The sequence below is a fragment of the Vidua chalybeata genome, chromosome Z (assembly GCF_026979565.1).
Source record: "Vidua chalybeata isolate OUT-0048 chromosome Z, bVidCha1 merged haplotype, whole genome shotgun sequence".
Classification (NCBI taxonomy): domain Eukaryota; kingdom Metazoa; phylum Chordata; class Aves; order Passeriformes; family Viduidae; genus Vidua; species Vidua chalybeata.
Genome location: NC_071570.1, coordinates 62,478,822 through 62,484,821, shown reverse-complemented (window position 1 = coordinate 62,484,821; position 6,000 = coordinate 62,478,822). Strand labels below are relative to the sequence as shown.

Here is a 6,000-nt window from a genome sequence, read left to right as displayed (position 1 = left end):
AAATCTTAGTTCTTCTTTCTTGTACCTCTCTGAAGCATTTGAAATTTTTGTTGGAAAAGAGTTTAAAATAGTTTTTTAAGGCAGTAGAGGAGAGGATGAACTTCTGGAGTACAGACTTTAATTACAGATGGGGTTCCTGTAGGGTATCTTGAGGGCAAACTGGTGGGTTCATTCTTTCACAAGTTGTATGGGCCCCAAAGCTGTTTGCACTTAGTGAAGAAAAGCAGAATCTGGTTTTACAGCCTGGGCAGTTTTTGTGGACAGATTATTTGCAGTCCAGTATCCTGCCTGCATGGCTGGGGTGGATTCATTTCCATTCAGTTTCCAGTGATTTCTACAAATAGCCCAAATCTCACATCAGGGAGAAGGGGGGTGGGTCTGATGTTTATTAAACAATGTTTGAAGCAGTAGTTGAACATAAGCATTGTTCTTTCTGTTAATTCACAGAATTAAATTAATGCTATAGTATAGTTTCTTGTGTCTCGCTTGCCATGAGAAATAATTTTCTGCTGCAAATCCTAGAGAAACTAGTGCTTGTAAAGGCATGCAAGTTTCCTATAAAGAATACCGTAAACAACTGTGAATGCAAAAATCCTTTTAGTTCATGGAAATTTTTATTCCGTTTTGACCTTGTGAACAAACAGCATAAAACAGGGTTGCAGATCTAACACAGAGATATATTTGGATTGCTAATTATAAAGAGATGTAAAACATTAATTCTTTTCAAAACTGTTCAACAGTAAACTCAAAATATGGGAACAGCTTTTCTGGTAGGTTTTTTTAGCCTTGAACATTGATTTGTTTTGTATAGGTGCACTAGCACCAAATTAACAAATAGTAAAGTAAGACATAGTCGTGACATATTTAATAATTTCCAGCATAAAGATTGTGAAATAAGATAAGTACAGTTCTGCAGGCAAATGTATTTGGACATAATGCAGTGTCGAGGTAGAAGGCAGTAACGGAGAGGAAATGGAGAGTTGATTGTTCCTGTAACTCCAATATCCATTAAAAGTTAGTTACACAGCAGGTGGCAGTTTGGGTAAGTATAAAATGAATGTTTTGAAATAAATAGCAGCTGGATGACCTGGGATGTCAGGACTCTAGACGAGGGTGTATGTTTGTCAATATATCCTACATGTCTTACAGACTCCTCAGGGACCAGGAAAAGATACAATTTCACCTCTTCTGTGCCAAAACATTTTAATTATATCTTCTTCCAAGTACAGCGGTTCAGTAACCAAGGAGCTGACATTGATGCATGTGTTGATAAAGCTGCAAACATTCAAAATGAGATTAACAAAGATTTTGAGGAAAGGGTGACAGCTAATTTTGTACAGTATTTTGCATCTAATTCAGGTCAGTGTAATGATAGAATATTTTATAACTGCTGTGCCTTCTAGAAAGACTTTTATTATGCTTTGTGTATTTAAAGATCTGTGTATATGAATGTACAGTTCTTTATACATCATTCAAGCAGGTTATAACTTCTTTATTGAGCATCTATTGGTTGTAGCTGTAAAAAGGAATAAATTTAAGCATTTAGAAGCAGTTTTACATATCCATCTGCATTAGTCACAGTAATAAGTTCCTTTTATCTAATTTACCTTGAAAATACTGACTTCAGATGTGAAATGTAATCAAAACTACCATGCACTTTTTGTGGCGTTGCTCAGTATTTGCAAAAAAAGTGCATAGAAAATTATAATAAATTTATTTAAATAATCAAACTGTAGTTTCTTTGTATTATGTGCAGTCTTTTGAGAACATCTCAGTGTATTTCTGCTCCGTTCTCCTCCTTGTTTGAAGGTAACGCACATTCTTCCACTTCTTTTTGTTTGTGAAATATTCTCCTTTTTTTTATCTACTCTGTTCTCCATCTGCTTTCACTTTTGTTTGCTTGGGCCGTCTCTCATCCCAACTTGATAATGAGGAATGCAGTGTGACCCTGACCTCTATCAGCCCATGCATGACCTTCTGACTTGCCCACATAACCTTTGACCTTCTCTTTGACAGCTTGATTAATTACCCTGTGTTATGATTTATGAGTAAGTGCTATGTAAAAATAATAGACAACAGGTGGTCCTCTAAAATCTTTTTGTGGTACGTTTTCTTTTCCTGCCTAACCTGATGAGCTGTTTTAAGTTTGGAACTTAGCGGGACAATGTGTGTTTGGCAAAAGCATGGTATTTTTACACACTTGGACACAGTGCTGGAATTCAGATGGCTGAGGTATATCTGGGATGGAAATATCACAGTGTTAGCAGGGTGCAGTTGCCAAAATGTACATTGGGTGGAAACAGAAAGCGGAATCAACTGACATTTCAGGCGTTTCAGTCACAGGTCACGTCTTGAGAAAATTGCTCAAATAATGGAGGGGGCATTTTTCAAGCTGAGCTGCATCTCCAACAGCTATGTTTACTTTAACGCTTCACTAGTGACTTCTGATTGGTTGTCATGACCTCATCTTGCTGTTGCACCTACAGTGTCGCAATAGTGACATAGATGTACCCTTCTCACAGTAAAGATGGGAAATGAACAGAGCATACTTCTTTCAGAAAAATGAATGGACATTGCTGTGTCTGTTTTAACCACAGGCAGGTTTAAGAACAGATGCTTTGAGTTGCATTTCCCCAAGGAATTAGTTCTGGTCTTGCTGCCAACAGTCCAAATAGAAACCTGAACTTAAAAATTCAGGTTGATCACGCATAGGAAAATGATGTCTTTGAAATCCTCTCTCACAGTCCAAAAAGATAGTTACATGGGTCAAACTCTTACTTCTCTTGTCACATATTGTGTCCCACCCTGGTGGATTAATATGCAGATCTGAATGGTTTCAGCTCATTACTCATGTGCCAGGCAGGTGAGATTTCAAACAATTTGAAATTTATGTCAGATTTTTTGAGGTTCTTTTTTTTTTAATCTTACCCCCCTTGAACTTCCAGTAAGAGACAGAACTGTCCCATTTCTGGCTCATGTTTCCATTACAATGGAAAAGGCCCTTCTACATTGTTCTTAGTAGTATACGTATTGTAACTGAGGTTCCTGATTCTTTCCAACTCTTGACTTAGCCTGCTTTTCATTTCCATCATCACAATCCTCAACTTCCAGGAGCAGCAACCTGGAGAATGGTAGGAGTTAGTGCAGATTAAATTTTACTTACCTTGAAGCATTACCAGGTAAGGGGAAGAGATGTTAATCAGGTGCTTTAGTCTGAGACAGAAACTTTAATTTTGTAGATTAGAGGCTGGAGTTCCATTTGTCAGTGTCTGCATAATTATAAGGTTTTGCCACAGGTACAATGATGGGTGAAGATTGATGAGGATGAGGGGTTAGTGTCCTTAAAGCTTAAGTTTTTACTGTGAAAAAACTCCTTTGAGAGTGGTTTCTCTGTGCACACTCGTCACACAGGAGAAAACTATTACATTGAAAAGTACTGTTACTATGTTGAAAACTAGTATTATTACCTAATGTTTGCATACCACCTAATACCACTGGATGTGGCAAGATTTAGAAACCCTCCTAGATGATTGGTACTTAAGTCATAGGTCACTATGTTTTAATAATGATGTAAGGTCATCATGGCTGAAATTGGTATTTTTAGTCACACTGATTTAACAATAACAAAGTAATACATAGTAATAACACATTTAATACTTGCCAGTATGAAGGACTCTATATGGTGAAAAAACGATACAATCCTGCATGCAAATAGGTGTTTCCAAAGAGGACTCTCATTTTAATAGATGCTTTTTAATGAAAGTGATTTTTGTCTGTGTTAACAGTTATGCATCTTGTCTGGTATTAAATTTTGCTAAAGGCCTTTTTTAAGATATTAGTGGTCTTGTGTTCTAAAGTTTGCATTGACTTGCGTGCTTCTCAAATTCACTACATTAGAGGTCCGGCTTTGTTTTCATTTTCTGATTGCACTGAACTTTAATAGTTACGCCCACATAAATTACATTTTTTTTTAATTAATTGAAGGTAAAAGCCATATTGTTTACACTGATGTTATTTGGAGCAGAGTATTTCTTTTCAGTAGAAAATGCTCAGATAAAGGCTGAATGAGAGAGGTTGTAATTGGCTATATTTTACCAGTAATTTTGGTTTTCTATATTGATTTTTATGTGTTATTCTCAAATCTTCTTTCTGGTGCTATTGTTTTCTTCTTGAAATTTAGAATGCAGTAGTACAAGGGAAAGGGAGATACACCGTATCATGTAAGCAAAACAGTCCAAAAAGAGATTATTTTCCAAAGTGAAAGACTTAGGCTTTCCCATAATAGAAGGGGGGAAAAAAATCATAGTTTAGTTACTACTTAATTACTTTAATTCTACTGTCAGGAGAGGCCTGCTATTTGGGAGATATTGTGAAAAAATGTAAAGGGAGTCATGTTACACTGCTTAAAATATATTTAATAAAAATCCTTTAATTTATAAAATAGTGAATTTAAAAATAGAATCATATTTCATCTGTTGATGTCGACGTGAAAAATTGACATTGTGTCCTCATAAAATGGGACAAATGAGTAATGTAATTTTAAGATACATGATCAATAACTTAGACAAATTCCACTTCTCTGATGATTTTTGTGACTGTTTTGTGATCAGGTTGAAATGCATGGAGTTTCAAACTTCTAGATTGGTAGTGAAGACATGAATTTTGCATTTTGCATTGCGTAGAAAACAAAACAAATCAATATACAGAACATCTCTGCTCAAAACCAGCAGGTCAAGAAGATGAAGAACCCCAAAACTACTAGCCTGCAAGTACTGCAAAAACTCCATCAGTAGCAGGCTCAAAAACTATCCTTTCATCTGAGATGTGCAGTTTAGGAAGGTTTGTAAGCTGCATTCTTCTCCGTGATGAAGTTTGGGCTTTGAAATTTTCCAAGCTGTAAAATTCATGTGCTTACAGTACAGCATTGTGCATTAATATAGCCAGGCATGGTGTGGATAGATTTTAAAATTTGTCTTTCACTTTCTGTTTTCTTTCACCCTTTCCCTATTATTTATTTATATTTTTGCCTGTTTGTTTATATTTATCCCAGTTGAATTCATGTCAGGCAGGGCAGGGCAATCATGTGACAGGAGACCCCTTATGGTGCTGCATCTAACAAGGAGACAAGTTTCTCTTTGGCCTGTTGTGACCTTTTTTGACTACATCACTTATGCCAGAGGTAGTATCCTGAATGCCTCTATTTCACCCTCTTTAGCAGAGTGCAACTGTGCCCTTTAACTTGGTTTTTGGTGGGAAGAGAAGCTCCAACAGACGTTGGAGAAGGGCACAAGGATAAGGGGTAGGAACTCCCTTTGGATGTGATTTTGATAGCTAGTCAAGTGTGTCCAACTGTAGAAAATCAGTGAGTGACAGTCTGTCTACCTGACAGTGGCCACAATGAACTACACGGTTTGTGAATGGCTCTACAGATTAGAATAAAGCAAGCCCAAATGAAGTATCTTTTGTTGGGGTGGACTTGGTTTGCTCTGGGCAGCTAGGTATGGGGAACCTCTTTTGATCCTCATGCCAGGACCGTGTGCAAAATGAAGCACCGAGTGAGAAGCTGGAATAAAGCTGTTCCATTAGATAATTAATATAGATGTTTCTGAAAAGTAAGTCTTTATTAAAATTTACTTCTAAAGGATAGCTTGATTTTGATTGGGAACTCATGTCAACTTTAGGGACACATCTGTTAAATGCACATGCTTATCTTTTCTCCCTTCCCTTTGCAATTATATCTTCCATAAATATTATTAATTTTTTGTGATTTTCCATCATTTAAAAATCATAACATTTGATTGGCTGATTTATTCAAGATTTATTTCTCATTCATAATTTTTTTTTCCAACCAGCTCATTCCCTGAGGCAAAAAAATGTACCTTATCTGTTCAAAAGCATCCTGCAGGTCACAAATTTGCTCTGCATTTGTTAAATATACAATATAATCCCAGTGAACTTTTACAGCAGATTTAAAGATGCACTAAAAAGGCTGACCCACCA

At 36.4% G+C, this 6,000-nt stretch overlaps 1 protein-coding gene across 4 annotated transcripts in view; it reads left to right on the top strand.

Moving 5' to 3' along the window:
- FAM172A (family with sequence similarity 172 member A) overlaps window positions 1–6,000 on the top strand; it is a 240,377-nt gene that overhangs the window by 107,786 nt on the left and 126,591 nt on the right. The window lies entirely within an intron of this gene.